Source organism: Lontra canadensis, unplaced genomic scaffold, assembly GCF_010015895.1.
Source record: "Lontra canadensis isolate GAN:19392208 unplaced genomic scaffold, GSC_riverotter_1.0 scaffold35, whole genome shotgun sequence".
NCBI classification, from domain to species: Eukaryota; Metazoa; Chordata; class Mammalia; order Carnivora; family Mustelidae; genus Lontra; species Lontra canadensis.
In genome coordinates this window covers 1,068,851-1,086,190 of record NW_022631029.1, presented here as the reverse complement: position 1 = coordinate 1,086,190, position 17,340 = coordinate 1,068,851, and the positions used below count along the sequence as shown (strand labels likewise).

Sequence of the window (17,340 nt, the reverse complement as noted above, 5' to 3'; positions counted from 1 at the left end):
TCAGCGTAGTTCTTCCCCCGTCGCCCAGTGTGACAGGACACAAATCATTTTACTTCTAAACTTGGCTTAAACCAGGCCCTCATTCCCCAAGATGGGAGTAAGTGCCTGGATTGCACTAGGGGATGCCCCTTCCGTCTCCTGAGGGGACAGGAATAACCTTCAGGGCCCTCACTTCAGTCCTTTCCCACTGGTCGACGAGAAACCTGAAGGGAAGTGTAAGTAACTTTTAGGGCCCTTTCCTGAAGACGTGCAGGTAACCCAAATTAATGCACACGTAATGGGAGACACCAATGGCCCTGAACTTTATAGAGACCTTTTTTTTTTTTTTTTTTTAAGAGGGTTAGCGGGTGAGGCATCTGGGTGACTGTTAAGCAGCTGCCTTCAGCTCAGGTCATGATCTCCAGGTCCTGGGTCGGGCTCCCTGTTCAGGGGACAGTCTGCTTTTTCCCTTTCCCGCTTCCTGCTCCCACACTCTCTCTCAAGTAAAAAATCTTCCAACAAAAAAAAAGGTTTCTAGGATTTGGCAATCCCTGCTATTCCCAAACCAAAATATCTCAGAAATGGCAGCCTGATGTCAGCTTCATGTAATCCTATTGTGGACCTGTGTGATTTCACTGGGGGTTTTATGAAATTAATTCAGTTGCTAAAGGGGAAATACCATAGTGTAATGAGTAAAGTACTCGTTCCAGAGGACATCAGGGGCACCTGGCTTGTTCGGTTGGAAGAACATGCAACTGTTGATCTCAGGGTCACAAGGTTGAGAGGCACAGTCATTACATGTAGAAATCACTAAAAAAAAAAGTAAAAGTGCATATTCTGGGGTACCTGAGTACCCCAATTAAGTGTCCTCTTTTTTTTTTTTTTTTCTAAAGATCTTATTTATTTATTAGAACACAAGCAAGGGGAGTGGTAGCCAGAGAGAGGGAGAAGCAGGCTCCCTGCAGAGCAGGGGAAGCCCAATACAGGACTCTACCCCAGGACTCCAGGATCATGACCTGAGCTGAAGGCAGTGGCTTAACCAACTGAGCCATTCAGGCGCCCAAGTGTCCTACTCTTGATTTCGGCTCAGGTCATGATTCCGGGCCATGAGATTGAGCCCGGCCTTGGGCTCCTTACTGGAGCCTGCTTGGGATTCTCTCTCTCATCCACTCTCTTCCTACTTCTCTTTAAAAAAAAAAAAAAAAATGCATTATCAATATTAATGAGTCCTCTCCAATTAAATTTTGGACCATAAAAAACCATTTCCACTGCCCAACAACTTGGCTGAAAGAGGGTCTTACTTACTACAAGTGTGCCCAGTAGTGATTAGACAGGCACAGGGACATTCAAGTAGAACCTCAAAACCAACAGTAAGAAGAGCCGTTCAGCATTTTTTGGAAGTAGCATCCTTGGAGCATTTCATAGATGGGTATAGAAAACACGGTGTGGCTTTATACTGATTTAATACTGATGGTTCTTGGGTCATGGTGAAAGTATTGGGGTGGGGGGGGCACCTGGGTGGCTCAGTTTAAGCATCTGCCTTCAGCTCAGGTCATGATCTCAGGGTCCTGGGACTGAGACCTACATCGGGCTCCCTGCTCAGCGAGAGCAGGGAGTGTGCATGAGTGGGTACGTGTACACACTGTGTCAAATAAAATGTTTTAAAAAAAAGTATTCAGCCACTTCCTTTATCTTATTTTTTTTTTAAGATTTTATTTATTTGACAGAGATCACAAGCAGGCAGACAGGCAGCCAGAGGGCGGGGGAGTGGGGGAAGCAGGCTCCCCGCCAAGCAGGGAGCCGGATGGGGGACTTGATCCCAGGACCCTGAGACCATAACTTGAGCCGAAGGCAGAGGCTTAACCCACTGAGCCACCCAGATGCCCCTCCATTAACCACTTTAAAGCGGACAGCGCAGAGGCATCTGGTACCCCCCCACCTGCAACTGGTTCTCAGACATTTTCCTCACCCTAAAAGGAAACTGCACGCCCCCATTGGCACTAATCCCATTCCTCCCTCCCCCATCCCCTGACAACCAGTAATCTGCTTTGTGTCTTGGATTTATTTGGTCTGGACATTTCATGCAGAGGGAACCATACACTACATGACCATAGCTTCTTTCACGAAGGCTGTTTTGGAGGTTCCCCTGTGCTGGAGCCTGGATCAGTACATCATTCCCTTGCATGGCTGAATAGTACTTTACTGCATGTATATACCCCATCCGTTTATCCAGTCATCCAATAAGAGAGATTTGAGTTCCCACATTTATGACTATTTTGAATAGTGCTGCTAGGAACATCCTTGAACAGGTATCTGTATACTCGTTTTTAATTCTTTGGGACATACACCTAGGAGTGGAATTATATCATAGGGTAATTCTTTAATTTTCCAAGGAACCACCACATTTTTCCGCCACAATAGCTGTACCATTTTACATTTCCATCAGAAGTGTACAAGAGTTGCAATTTCTTCACATCCTTACTGATACTTCCATTTTTTCCCCCACTTCCGGCCATCCTAGTAGGTGTGAAGTGGTATCTCATTACAGTTTTGATTTGCACTTTTTTTTTTTAAGATTTTATTTATTTGGCTATCAGACACATGAAAAAATGTTCATCACTAGCCATCAGGGAGATTCAAATTAAAACCACATTGAGATACCACCCTACACCAGTTAGAATGGCCAAAATTAGCAAGACAGGAAACAACGTGTGTTGGAGAGGATGTGGAGAAAGGGGAACCCTCTTACACTGTTGGTGGGAATGCAAGTTGGTGCAGCCACTTTGGAGAACAGTGTAGAGATTCCTTAAGAAATTAAAAATAGAGCTTCCCTATGACCCTGCAATTGCACTACTGGGTGTTTACCCCAAAGACACAGATGGAGTAAAAAGAAGGGCCATCTGTACTCCAATGTTTATAGCAGCAATGGCCACTTTCGCCAAACTGTGGAAAGAACCAAGATGCCCTTCAATGGACGAATGGATAGGGAAGATGTGGTCCATATACACTATGGAGTATTATGCCTCCATCAGAAAGGATGAATCCCCAACTTTTGTAGCAACATGGACGGGACTGGAAGAGATTATGCTGAGTGAAATAAGTCAAGCAGAGAGAGTCAATTATCATATGGTTTCACTTATTTGTGGAGCATAACAAATAGCATGGAGGACATGGGGAGTTAGGAGAAGGGAGTTGAGGGAAATTGGAAGGGGAGGTGAACCATGAGAGACTATGGACTCTGAAAAACAATTTGAGGGTTTTGAAGGGGCAGGGTGTGGAAGGCCGGGGAAGCCAGGTGGTGGGTATTATAGAGGGCACGTATTGCATGGAGCACTGGGTGTGGTGCATAAACAATGAATTCTGTTACACTGAAAAAAATTTTAAAGACATTAAAAAAAAAAGATTTTATTTATTTATTTGACAGAAATCACAAGTAGGCAGAGAGGCAAGCAGAGAGAGAGGTGGAAGCAGGCTCCCCGCTGAGCAGGGAGCCTGACATGGGGCTCCATCCCAGGACTCCCAGAAGGCAGAGAGGCTTAACCCACTGAGCCACCCGGGGACCCTGATTTGCATTTCCTGATGACTACTGATGGTGGACATTCCTTCATGGGCTTATTGATCATTTGTTTACATTTGGAGAAGTGCCTATTCAAATTCTTTGCCTGGTGTGTGTGTGGGGGGGGGGGCAGGCTTGTGAGGAGGGGCAGAGGGAGAGGGAGAGAGAGGGAGAAAGAGAATCCCACATGTGGAGTCTGATACAGGGCTTGATCTCAGAACCCTGAGATCATGACCTGAGCTGAAATTTAGAGTGGGACACTTGCAGGTGGGGGCACCTGGGTGGCTCATCGGTTAAGCGTCTGCCTTCAGCTCAGGTCAAGATCCCAGAGTTCTGGGATCCAGCCCCATGTGGGGCTCCCTGCTTAGTGGGGAGCCTGCTTCTCCCTCTCTCACTCCCCCTGCTTGTGTGGACTCTCTGTCAAATAAATTAATAAAATCTTAAAAAAAAAAGAGTGGATGCCTGGGACACCTGGGTTTCTCTGGTCAGTTGAGCATCTGACTTTGGCTCAGGTCATGGTCCTGGAGTCTCAGGCTCCTTGCTCAGCAGGGAGTCTGCTTCTCCCTCTCCCTCTGCCCCTCCCTCTGCTCCTTCTCTCTGTGTCTCTCTACTCTCTCTCACTTGCTCTCTCAAATAAATAAATAGAATCTTAAAAAAAAAAAAAGTGGGATGCTTAAAATGGGCAGAGCTAGCCATGAGACACTCTTTGCTTATTTTTTAAATTGAGTTGTCTTTTTGTTAATCGTAGGAATTCTTTATATATTCTGGATACTATTTATATGTTCTGGATACTATATATACTATATATATTCTGGATACTAAATCAGATATGATTGCAAATTTTTTTTTTCCATTCTGGACTCTTCATTCTCTTAGTAGTGCCTTTTGGTGCAAAAGTTTTCTTTCCCATCAAGTCCAATTTATATATATTTTTCTCTCTTGTTGCTTGTACTTTTGGCATATATTTTTTTTTAATTTTATGTATTTATTTGACAGAGGGTGAGAACACAACAGTGGAGAGGGTCAGAGGGAGAGGGAAAAGCAGAATCCCAGTTGGGTAGGGAGCCCGATGTGGGGGTTGATCCCAGGACCCTGGGATCATGACTTGAGCTGAAGGCAGACACTTAAGAGCATCTTATATATGTAAAAAGCATTGTCAAATCTAAGGCTACTAGGATGTACCCCTACATTTTCTTCTAAGAGTTCATGGTTTTAGGGGCACCTGAGTGGCTCAATCATTTAAGCATCTGCCTTTGGCCCAGGTCATGATCTCAGGGTCCTGGGATTGAGCCCTGCATCAGGCAGGGAGTCTGTTTCTCCCTCTCCCTCTGCCTGCTGCTCCCCCTGCTTGAGCTCTCTCTGCCATATAAATAAATAAAATCTTTTTTTTTAAAGAGTTTTATGATTTTAGCTGTTGCATTTAGGCCTGTGATCCATTTTGTGTTAATTTTTGTGTATGGTGTGATATAAGGGTCCAACTTCACTGCATTCCATGTGAATATCTGGTTGTCCCAGCACCATTTGTTAAAGACGCTGTTCCTTCTTTCTTTTTTTAAAATTTTATTTATTTATTTGAGAGAGAGAGAGAAAAAGAACAAGCAGGGGAGAGGCAGAAGCAAATGGAGAAGCAGTTTCCCTGGGGAGCAGGGAGCCAGATACAGGACTTGATCCCAGGACCCCAGGATCATGACCTGAGCCAAAGGCACATGCCCAATGACTAAGCCACCCAGGCACCCCAAAGACGTTGTTCTTTCTGCTGAATGGTCTTGGCACCCTTGTTGAAGGGCAGTTGACTATAGCTACTAGGGTTTACTTCTGGCCACTCAATTTGATTCTTTTATTCTATACAATTATCCTTATGCCAATATCACAATGGAGCTCTGTGGAATCAGGAACTGTGAATCCTCCAACTTTCTTCCTCTTTTTCAAGATTGTTTTGGTTATTCTGAGTCCCTTGAGTTTTCATATTTTTTGTAAGAATCAGCTTATCAATTTCTACAAAGAAGCCAGTTGTATTCTGATAGGGATTACATTGAATCTATAGGTCACTTTGGGGAATACTGCCATCTTTACACTATTAAGTTTTCTAATTCATGAACACTGATGTCTTTCCACTTATTTAGGTCTACTTTAATTTCTGTAAGTAGTGCTAAGTTGTTCTCAGTGAATAACTTCTATCTTTTTTTAGAAGATTTTATTTATTTATTTGACAGAGAGGGAGAGCTGCAGAGGAAAAGGGAGAAGCAGACTCCTCACTGAGCAGGGAACTCAACGTGGGATGCGATCTGAGGAACCTGGGATTGTTTTTTATTAATTTTAACTGATTAACTTAAAAAAAGTTTTGAAAAATCCTTTTTAAAAATATTTTATTTATTTGACACACAGAGAAAGATCGTGAGAGACAGAGCACAAGCAGGGGAAGTGGCAGGCAGGCAGAGGGAGAGGGAGAAGCAGGCTCCCCGCTGAGCAAGGAGCCCAATGTGGGACTAAATCCCAGGACCCTGAGATCATGACCTGAGCTGAAGGGAGACGCTTAACCAACTGAGTCACCCAGATGCCCCTATAGATGTTCTTCTTCTTCTTTTTTTTAACTTTTTATTTTTTTTAAGATTTTATTTATTTGACAGGCAGAGATCACAAGTAGGCAGAGAGGCAGGCAGAGAAAGAGGAGGAAGCAGGCTCCCCATGGAGCAGAGAGCCCGATGTGGGGCTTGATCCCAGAACCCTGGGATCATGACCTGAGCCGAAGGCAGAGGCCTTAACCCACTGAACCACCCAGGCTCCCCCCTATAGACGTTCTTCTTATATTAGATTCCAAGTGCCTGCTTCATCAACCCTTTTTTTTTTTTTTAAGATGAAAGGAACAAAAAAGATGCAGGCTTTCAGTCTTGACATGTACTTACACTGATAAGAGCACGCTATTCGTACAAAGCTTTAAAAACAGGCCTACTCATGGAGTCCCTGCTAAAATAAGTTTTATCAGGCGTCCTTCCCCACAATAGCCTGTTTTCAACAATGGTGAGAATTGGTCAAGGCAAGAAATGTTCCTTGCTCGGCAAATGCCAGAGAGAATGTTTTTAGCAGCTAGAGCAGGTTCACTTGGTTCACTGCCACTCGTTCTGATGCCATGATTCCACAGGGCCTTGAATTCATGGGATGTCAGGGGCTCACGACCAGAATTTTATCGGAATCACCAGCCTCCTGTGTGAGTCTTAAACGAGAAGGTATCTTACAATGCGGCTTATTTCCTGGCCAGACATTCAGAAGTCTGTACACTGCAGGGCACCTGGGTGGTTCAGTTGTTAAGCATCTGCCTTCAGCTCGGGTCATGGTCGCAGGGTTCTGGGATCAAGCCCTACATTGGGCTCCCTGCTCAGCGGAGAGCCTGCTTCTCCTTCTCCCACTTCCCCTGCTTGTGTTCCCTCTCTCACTGTCTCTGTCAAATAAATAAGTAGAATCTTAAAAAAAAAAAAATTGTACATTGCAACTGCATTATTTGCGTTTTCTATTTACTTTTCTTGCTCAGGCAGTTTTCTTTACATATCACATTCTTTCTTAAAAAATGGAAACACAGGGGTACCTGGGTGGCTCAGTCGGTTGAGTGTCTGACACTTGGTTTCAGCTCAGGTCATGATCTTGGGGTTGTGGGATGGAGCCCTGTGTGGGGGGGTCCGTGCTCAGTGCAGTCTGCTTAAGATTCTCTCTCTCCCTCTGCCCCTTCCCTTACTAGTGCACACGCACGCTTTCTTTCTCCAAAATAAAATAAAATAAAAATTGAAACACAAAATATGCATAAAGCATAGGTATAGAGGAATTACAAAGCTAATGCAGTCAAGAAGTGGAACACTGTTCATTCACGTAAGATGAAAAAGCTCTAGAGACCTGCTCTACAACATTGTACTTATAGTTCTCTATACCATACACTCAAAAAACTAAGAGGGTAGATCTCATGCTTTTTTTTTTAAGCGCATTAAAATATTGGCTATGCCCACCCATCCCCTCACCCCTTCCTGGTCACCCTCTCAGACAACCACTGGTGACTGCTTTTCTTTACAGTTTTATTTCCCTAAAAACCTCAGTCTATTTTCCTGTTTTAAAAATCAACATAGTGGGACACCTGGGTGGCTTGATTGGTTAAGCCTCTGCCTTTGGCTGAGGTCATGATCCCAGGGTTCTGGGATCCAGCCCCGCATGGGGCTCCCTGCTCAGTGGGAAGCCTGCTTGTGTTCTCTCTCTCGCTGAGTCTCTCTGTCAAATAAATGAATAAGAAACCTTAAAAAATAAAAAATAAAAAAATAAAAATCAACATAGGAATGGAATCATCACATAGGCACATGGGCCTTGCTTCTAGACCAAATGATGAACAATATATGAGTGCTACTACTATCATTCATTGACCTCCAGATTCCTTCTTCTTGAGTTTTATTCCATGTGCAACATCTGCATTTTCTTTCCACGTTCAAACTTTTTTTTTATCACTTCCTTTTTTTTTTTAATTGTAATTATATGGCTCTCCATACTAGGTCTTCCAGTATCTCATTATTTTGAGTGTGACAGTGAATGATGTTTGTCAAACACTTCAAAACTAAGCAAAACCACGACAAAATACAAAATAACGAAGTAGCAGAGACTAAAAATTACCCTTTGGGCTATCACGTACCTGTTTGTGGCTGACAGAATGCAGTGTTCTCTGAAGCTTACTTTTGTTCCTAGCTAATTTGAGTTAAAAACTGGCAAGCATTAAAGGTGCATACATGTCATTACACATTTGTCGTAATACATAGAATAGGGGTGCCTGGATATGGTTAAGTGTCTGCCTTCGGCTCAGGTCATGATCTCAGAGTCCTGGGATTGAGCCCCACCATTGGGCTCAGTGAGGAGTCTGTTTCTGTTTCTCCCTCTCTCTCAGCCCACCCACTTGTGCTTGCTCTTTCTCTCTCAAATAAATAAAATCTTTTAAAAAACAGCAACAAGGGGCACCTGGGTGGCTCAGTGGGTTAAAGTCTGCCTTCGGCTCAGGTCATGATCCCAGGGTCCTGGGATCGAGCCCCACATTGGGCTCTCTGCTCAGCGGGGAGCCTGCTTCCCCTCCCCCACTTTCTGCCTGCCTCTCTGCCTACTTGTGATCTCTGTCAAATAAATAAATAAAATCTTTAAAAAAAAAAAAGAAATTTCTATTTTCTAGGCTTCAGGGAGCTGCTTCTAGGGAGCAGCAAACTACTGTCTATGGGATAAATCTGGACTGCTGTCTGTATATGTACAGTCTTCCAGCAAAAAATGATATATATGGCCTATATGATTACACAGTTATATATAATATATACATAATAATTTATATAAATATATACAAATAAAATCTTTAAAAAAGAAAAAATCAAAAGAATATTTTGTGATTCCTGAAATTGGTATGAAATTCTAATTTTAGTACACAACATTTTATTGGGACGTAGCCACACCCATTCACTTATATATTAACTATGGCTGCTTTTTTGTGCCACAATGGCAGAGCTACAAAGACTGGAAATGTTATAGATCGTATGGCACACAAAACAAAATATTGATACTTTTTTTTCAAATATTGAAAAAACCTGTCAACTCTGGAGCTAGGGAAAAGAAGCAGCAGGCTTCATGGAGTCGGGAGATTTGACTTCTAAACAGTGTAAATGTGTGATCTTGCGTGAATCACTCACTATCTCTAGGCCCTAATTTGAGTATGTAACTCCATGGTCAAGTTCTTATTCGAAAGTGGACATGGATTCAGGCCATAACAAATCAAACACCTCTGGGATGCTTGGGTGGCTCAGTCAGATAAGTGTCTGCCTTTGGCTCTGGTAGTGATCCCGGGGTCCTGGGATGGAGTCTCACATCAGGTTCCCTGCTCAGCAGGGAGTCTGCTTTTCCCTCTGCCTGTTGCTTCCCCTGCTTGTGCTTTCTCTTTCTCTGACAAATAGATAAATAAAATCTTAAAACAACAACAAACAAATCAATCACCTCCAACTCTTCCAAAACTGGTTTATAAATTTATCCTTGCTTTTAAGAAAACACTAATGTATTTTTTAAGATTTAAAAAAAATTTTAAGTGATTTTTACACCCAATGTAGGCTTGTTCAAGATCAAGAGTTGCATGTTCCACCAACTGAGCCATCAGAGGAATCCCAGATTTTTTTAATCTGGGAAAATGCTGGCAAGTGAAAGGAAAATGGTAAAAGTATAGGATGTTTATTGTAATGCTAGTATGATGGAAAAACTAGAACTGAATTAAGTGTTCAAAATGGTGGAACAATTAAATAAGTTATGATCTATCCCTTCCAGATAACATACTGTATGTCATTTTAGAGTTATTTCCCAATTAGTCAGAACTCATGTGGAATGGCTTTTAAGATATAGTAAATGAAAAAAAGCATGCTACAAATTAACAAGTACAGAAGGCTCCCTTTTGTTTTAGAACAATACAACTATTTCCATGGATACATATTGATGCATAGAAAAGTCTAGACAGTGTATAAATTTGTGGAACTACTATATTGTACACCTGAAACTAATGTAACATTGTGTGTCAACTACACTTTAAGAACAACAAAAAAAGACCAAGGAACTCCTGGCTGGCTCAGTGGTAGAGCATACAATTCTTGATCTTGTGGTTGTAAATTCCAGCCCTATGTTGGGCATATAGCTTACTTAAAAAAATAAATAACATGCTGTCACAAAGTAAAAAAAAAGTCTAGACCAGTATTGCTCAATAGAAATATGCTGCGAGCTGTATATGTAATTTTATCTTATCTAGTAGCCCACATTAAAAGAGTAAAAACAGGGACGCCTGGGTGGCTCGGCTGGTTGGTGGCTCATCTGCCTTCAGGTCAGGTCATGATCCTAGGGACCTGGGATGGAGTCCTGCATTGGGTTTCTTGCTCAAGCAGGGAGGCTGCTTCTCCCTCTGCCTGCCACTCTCCCTGCTTGTGCTCTTTCTCTCTTTCTTTCTCTGACAAATAAATAGATAAAATCTTAAATAAATAAATAAAAGAGTAAAAAGAAACAGGGAAAATTAAATTTAATAAATATTTTATTTAATCCAATATACAAAACATTATTCCAATATGTAATCAATACAAAAAATAAGATATTTTACATGTTTTTTTCTACCAAATCTTTGAAATGTAATGTGTATTTTACACTTACAGCACATCTCAATTTGGGTCATCCACACTTCAAGTACTCAATAGCCATGTGTGGTCCTATCAGAAAGCACAGGTCTAAAACACATAGAAGAGATAACAGTGGTTACTCTGGTGGGGGGGGGGGAAGAGAAAAGAGGGTACTTTATTTTTTTCTCTATATTCTTTTGCGCTGTTCAGTTAAAATGGTTTCATGTATTATTTTTTTAAAAATGAATAATGCATGTTTAAAACCAATCAGAATTATAGTATGTATTTCATGTCTCATTCCTTAATATTTTTATTAATCTCTTCTAGTTTTCAGTATTGCAAACACAGTAATAACAAGAGAAAAGGAGTTTATTATGGGAACCATTAAAAAGCAAAACTTTTTATGAAACTGATTCAACCGGATAAACATTTCCTGAGTTTAAGCTGTAAGGAGTTAGGGTCTGCACTATGGAAGACAAAAAGAATGGGACGTTGGAAACAGCTTTTGGAACTGCCTCTACAGTTTGCATATTCTCTTCAGTCTGGAAATGACTTCTAGCAACAGCCCAAAGCCCTCCAGTTTGGTTCAGTAAAACAAGCTAGATGTTACAGTTTTGTTTAAATGAAGTGTGACTCAAGTAAAGTGTAAGATTCTATTACCTGACTTGCAAACTGGCAGCTCCAAATTACTTCCAAAAACATGATCAGCAACAACAATAAATTAAGTAGATAATGCAAGAAGACAACCATGGAAAGGACAGCTTCAAATGGATACATTCTGGTTTCCTTAAAAAGAAAAAAAAGTTGTTACTCCACATATACATAGCCCTGGGTACTTTCCTATTCTTTTTCCACTTCTGATCATCTTCCACAAACTGCTGAGCATGCAAAAGAAGGAGCCAGAAGATATTCACAAAATTTCAGTATTCTTTAATATATGATTAAAGGAAGTTGACTAATAATCTGGTTACAATCACTTCCTTTATTTCTTGCACTTGTTATCTCATGGTTTGCTAAAATAACTGATAAATTTAAGTCTTTGCTTTCCTTAAGACCCATCACCCTTGAAGCCTGAGCAAACAGCATGACATAGACAACACTGGCTGTTATGCTAGTGTACTGATATATTTTGGAAGAAGGGGCCATCAGAGAATTTTTTAATTACCTAGACTTTTTAGAGGAACAGAATTTGCGATTTCTAAAAGATGGAACTAAAAGTACTAAAGGTGGGGCACCTGGGTGGCTCAGTTGGTTAAGCGTGGGACTTCTTATTTCTGCTCAGGTCATGATTTCAGGGTTGTAAGATGGAGCCCTGCGTGGGGCTCTGGGCTCGGTGGGGCGTCTGCTTGGGATTCTCTCTCTGTCTCTCCCTCTGCCCCCTCCCCTGCTAATGCTTTGTCTCAAAATAATAAAATCTTTAAAAAATAAAAGTGCTAAAAGAGTGAAGAGCAAACGGGAAAGAAGTTTTTGCTTTCCCATTTAAGTAATTTAACAGAATCATCATTATTTTTTATTTTAATGTTTTTAAGTAAGCTCTCCGTTCAACGTGGGGCTCGAACTCACGAGCTCGCGATCAAGACTAGTCGGGTCTTCCCACTGAGCCAGCCAGGCGCCCCCAGAATCTTCATTTTAAAATGCAAGCGACCTAAGCCTTAACCCCCTCGTTCTGTGGAGCTGACTTGTCTGCGAGGCTCGAGGCTGAGGAACGGCTGGGGCACAGCTGGAGGGACGGCGACGCGGCCCGGCCCAGCACTTCCAGTCCGCGCACCCCGCAGCGGCCGGCCGGGACCGACGCCGCCGCGGCCCTGCGTACAGTACAGTCGCCTTCGCCCTCCCTCTGCGCCCGGCGCCCCGTCGCCACTCGCGGGCCGAAGCGACCCAGCCTCCCTCCAACACCCTTCCGCCCTGGCACCCAGGGGCCCCTCCTCGGCCTCTGCCGGGAGCCTCTGGGGTCTTTCCTCACCTTCCTCCCTGTCGCTGAGGGTCTCATCAGCGGACCCTTCTTAAATTCTGGACATCTCCCTTCTCAGTCCCAGCCTTCAGTCTGTTAGATCTCCTCCCCACTCCCCCGTTCTCTCCGCTGGTCCTTAGGGTCATTCCCCTCCGTCTGCGGGGCTGCCTTCCCTGGGTCCGCCTGATCCCGGCGCCCTCCAGCCGAGGGGTTCCCCCAACCCCGCGCGCCCGCCTCCCCCACTCACCTCGCGCCTGCTAGCTCTCCCGAGCTCGCCGGCGCTGGGCGCCGGGCGCCGGGCGCGGTCGCGGGACGCGCACGCCGGGTGGCGGCGCGGGGCCGCGCGCGCAGCGTACGTGGTGACGTCAGTGCGCTGGCGGCGGCGGCGGCGGCGGCAGCGGCAGGGCTGTTTGTTCTGCTCTCCCGCAGCCGAGGAGCCGAAGCGGTGGCTGCGGCGGCGGCGGCTGCCGGCAGTGCCCGCAGGCGAGCGGGGCCTGTGAGCGCGGCGGAGCGGCGGGCGCGGCGGGCGGGCCCCGGCGCCGCGCAGGCAGCCCGAAGAGGAGGGGGCGGCGGCGGCGGGCGGCCGGCGGGGGCGGCGTGCGGCCTAGCGTCTCAGGTGAGGACCGGTGCCCTTCGGGGTGGCGGGCGGCGCGGGGCGGCCGGCGGGGACCCGCGGCGCGGCCCGCGTAACCTGCATTGCGTAATGGGGCCGGTGCGCCAGCACCTACGCCATCGGCGCGGCGCGGGGGCGGGGAGGCCGGGGCGACGCGGGCTCGGGCCTGCGGGCCTCCCGCGTCCGCGCGCGGTGCCGCTTGCGCCGGGCCCGGGCGGCCTGCGCCGTTGGTGTCGGAGTGGCCGGGAAGCTCGCGGCTCCCCGGCCGTTGGCGCCGTCGGCCTCCGGCTTGGGCCGGCCGGCGGGGCAGGGGCGCGGGCGGGGGGCGCGGGCGCCGCGGCGGGGCGGGTGGCCGGGGGCGGGCGGGGGGCGGGCCGAGGCGCCCGGCACTTCCTGCCGCCGCCATTTTGTCAAGTGAGGAGGAGGAGGAGGAGGAAGCGGCCGCCGCGGGACCGCGGCGCGCCCGGCCCCGGTAAGTCCGGGCCCGGCGTGGTGGCCACGGGCGCCGCTGTCCCCGACCGCCGTCCCCGAGGCGGCCTTGGCCCCGGCGCTCACGTGCTCGCTCTCGGCGCCTGGGTCCTCCTACCCGGACTGGGGCAGCGCGCCCCCGCCCCCATTTCCTCGCCTTCCCGGCTGTCTCCGTATCTCTGCGGAGAATGGAGCTGGTCCCCAGGTGGAGGGAGGAGGCTTCTGCTGCACGCCTGCCAGAAGACACCCTCGTGGGTGGGAGCGGTGCTGTGTCGGGCGAACCTGACCCCCTTTACCCACCCACTCCCAGTCCGGCAGCCCTGCGCTGGACGCTTTGTTTTGCTCGGTCGGTGCTCGCTGGCGTCCTTGCTACGGCCTCGTCTGTTTGCGGTGTTGTGCGGGGTGGTGGTTTGGGGTGGGGATGTGGGGGAGTTGTGATTCAGCGAAATAAAATGATACCCCCCCCCCCGCCCCTACGGAAGCAGCACAACTTTACCCGACTGAGCTGCCCCCAAGGCTTGCGCTGGCCTTGGATGAAAATGGGAAATCCTACTTTGGTGTGGTGGACAGTGTAAATACTTATATTCAGGTCTGTGGATGAGTCATGTGCTTTTTGCTCAGTGGCTGACCTCCCATTTATTTAAGACCACGCATTGTGTTTTGAAATGTTTTTATTTGTTTACTCATTTAATGTTTTCAGCAACCTGGTGCGGTTTATGGTATTGGTCTTTGGTTTCATTTTTATGTGTTGGGTGCAAGAAGTGACCTCTTCGAGCCTGTTTCGTGAGAATTGAACTGTCGTTGCTTCCCTTTGAGAGAGCTCTATCTGTCCCTGTTTACAAAAACGAAGTCTCAGTGTAGTTCTAAGCCAGTGGCTCTTTGCTGCTGTAATAAGGGGAGATTTTTATGAATGGGGCTGTCAAGTTCCTTAAGTTGTTAGTCCTTAGAATTTGTAGTCTGGAAGTGGTAAAGAAAGCTATACTCAACAGGATTTATGAATGTGTTTTCAATTCCAACTAGGTTTTGGATGGTAAAATCTGTTTTATGACCTTGCCAGTAATTTAATAAAACATTCTTTTTGGTTTAGTTTGGTTGGGGATTATCTTTTCTTCAAGGTGGTATAGGTAACCAAGCCCTTCTCCCCCAGAACTTCATTCTGGGGAGGATAAACCTCTCAGATGGTTTCCAGTGACTAACTCTAGAAGGAAAAGCATGATTTGTTTAAAAAACAAAACAAAAAAAGCATTGTTTCCTAGTTATCCACCATACTCCTTTCCTTAGTAGAAAGCATAATATCTAAGGGCTCAAGCTGTGGAGTAAATCTAATAAGATCACTTTAGTTGGTTGTAATTGGAAGGAGATGAGCCCACCTGTGTACATCTAGCTAGAATTCAGCCCCAGCCAATTTGCTGAAGATAAAGAGCTCTGCCTGTAGATTAAAGTTGAAGCTTGAAAGTGGCTACATTTTCAAGATAGTTTGACTGTTCCAGGGTGCCAGTCTGACAAGCTTCCCTAGTTTAGGATGGTGATGAGAAAAAAAAAGTCTGGCCACTTTGTAAAATTTCCACTAAATTATTGAATTGTTTAAAGGAATTTAGACTTTGTTTCCGAAAGTTACCCTTTTGAGCCAGTTGTGATCTTTGTACTAAATTGCACTTTTGTTTTTGGAGGTTGGGAGGGTGTGATATTTTTCTGTTACACAATTCAGGTTATTGAATGACCTGAGATTTATAGATCTAGAAGGAGATTGGAATCCTTGTTCTTAATTTAAAGCAAAAATTACTTGGTACTTCTATGATTTGAAGACTAGGGGCTGTTAAGTCTTTTGACAACCCACTGTCCTCTGTCACAATTGTATTGTAAAGTATTTCGATTTCTGATTTTAAATAAACTTTTAAAGTAGATCGTGTTTGTCTTTATGTGCCGGCAAATGTATAAAAAGGAAAGAAAAGCTTGTCGTTGGAAACTACTACTGATATTTTGTAAGTCTTTGTGATTTTTTGAGTTTAGCAAGGACTGCATGTTTGCAAGGTGAGAAATGGGATTCTTTGCGAATGCTGACGGTTCTTTTTTTTTTTTTATGACCGTTCATTTTTAATTCATAAGACATGAGTTTGTAAAAAATAAAATTTTACATTTTTCTCTTTGTTTTACTGGAATGTAAGTTCCATGCTGGCAGGTTTATGTTTGCTTGGTTTTGCCTATTTTAATTCTCTGTTGTATCATCAGCACCTAGAAGAGCACTTAAAATATTTTTTGAGTGAACAAACTGGAGAGATAATTAAGCAAGAATTTGGCATATCAAATGCAAGTAATTCCTCTTAAATTAATGTTAGGAGGGGACATAATTGGCTAGTAGTGATTTATAAGTAATGTGACTTTCAACTAGGATGGTAAGGTCCAGAAATTGCAGTGAACTTATTTATAGTCTGGGCAATGTGGCGTGCAGTTGCTTTTGTGCACTGTCTACTGTACATTTCCCACTTAGTTTGAAATGTGGTGAGTGGGTTTGGGCTGTGGTTCAACAGTGGCCTGGGAGAAGTATTTTAAGAGGGAGATGAAGTGGGTAATAAACATGTATGGGTATCATTTCTTAATGTGACTTTCATGTTGTCAGTAAAAGCTTGATTTTTTTTTTAACATTGAGCACTTTCTTTTTAATATTTGGATTTCATGGATGTGATTGCCCAGTCAATTTCAGTGATTAGTTCCTGAGCTCTTACTATGTGCAAAGGAAGACAAAAAGATATTTGCACATGAGTTTTCTTTGGCGGGTTGCTTTATTAGGGTATTTATTGCCAAACATTTACTGAATGTAAATTGTGTATAACTTGAGCATTACACTATTACTGTGATAAAATCCCACCAAATATCCTTCTTTAAAGAAATAATAGCTTGGGCGCCTGGGTGGCTCAGTGGGTTAAGCCGCTGCCTTCGGCTCGGGTCGTGGTCTCAGGGTCCTGGGATCGAGCCCCGCATCAGGCTCTCTGCTCGGCAGGGAGCCTGCTTCCCCCTCTCTCTCTGCCTGCCTCTCTGCCTGCTTGTGATCTCTTTCTGTCAAATAAATAAAATCTTAAAAAAAAAGAAATAATAGCTTTATTGAGATACAGTTCACACATACAATACAGTTCACCAATTTAAAGTGGACAATTCAGTGGTTTTTAGTATATTCAGAATTGTGCAGCCATCACCATAACGAATGTGAAGACATTTACATCTCCAAAACGAAATCCCTATACATTAGCAGTGACTGTCCATACCCACCCTGCCCACCAGTGCCTGGCAACCACTAATCTATTCTCTGTCTCTATAAATTTGTCTCTTCTGGTTATTTCAGGAATCAAACAATATAGCTATTCGTGTCTGATCTCTTTCAGCATAATGTTTTCAAGGTTTGTACTGTAGTATGAATCAGTACTTCATTCTTTTTTTAATTTACTTTTTTAATTTTTTGGTTATGTTTAAAAGATATGATTTATTTGACAGAGAGACAGCAAGAGAGAGAACACAAGCAGGGGGAGTGGGAGAGGGTGAACCAGGCTTCATGCTGAGCATGATGCCCTCTGCCAGGCTCTATCCCAGGACCCTGGCATCATGACCTGCATCTGGGGCAGATGCCTAGATGGGATCA

At 44.7% G+C, this 17,340-nt stretch overlaps 1 protein-coding gene and 1 long non-coding RNA gene across 4 annotated transcripts in view; one reads left to right on the top strand and one right to left on the bottom strand.

Moving 5' to 3' along the window:
- Positions 1–10,577: 10,577 nt before the first annotated feature.
- LOC116873652 lies at positions 10,578–12,917 on the bottom strand. 2 transcript variants are annotated; one of them, XR_004383871.1, is made up of 2 exons: positions 12,876–12,917; positions 10,578–11,463 (listed from the first exon to the last, which is right to left on the bottom strand). It is a non-coding gene; the product is annotated as an uncharacterized LOC116873652 (long non-coding RNA). The 2 variants fall into 2 exon arrangements; XR_004383872.1 differs by lacking the exon at positions 12,876–12,917 and adding an exon at positions 12,641–12,734.
- A 103-nt stretch (positions 12,918–13,020) lies between these two features.
- Positions 13,021–17,340, top strand: part of BRD4 (bromodomain containing 4) — an 89,613-nt gene continuing 85,293 nt past the window's right edge. Inside the window, exon 1 of one of the 2 annotated variants that reach the window (XM_032867484.1) lies at positions 13,021–13,244. The gene's annotated coding sequence lies outside the window, so the exon portion shown is untranslated. Of the gene's footprint in view, positions 13,245–13,622; positions 13,714–17,340 lie in introns of those variants that run through there. The other variant, XM_032867485.1, reaches the window with a different exon arrangement.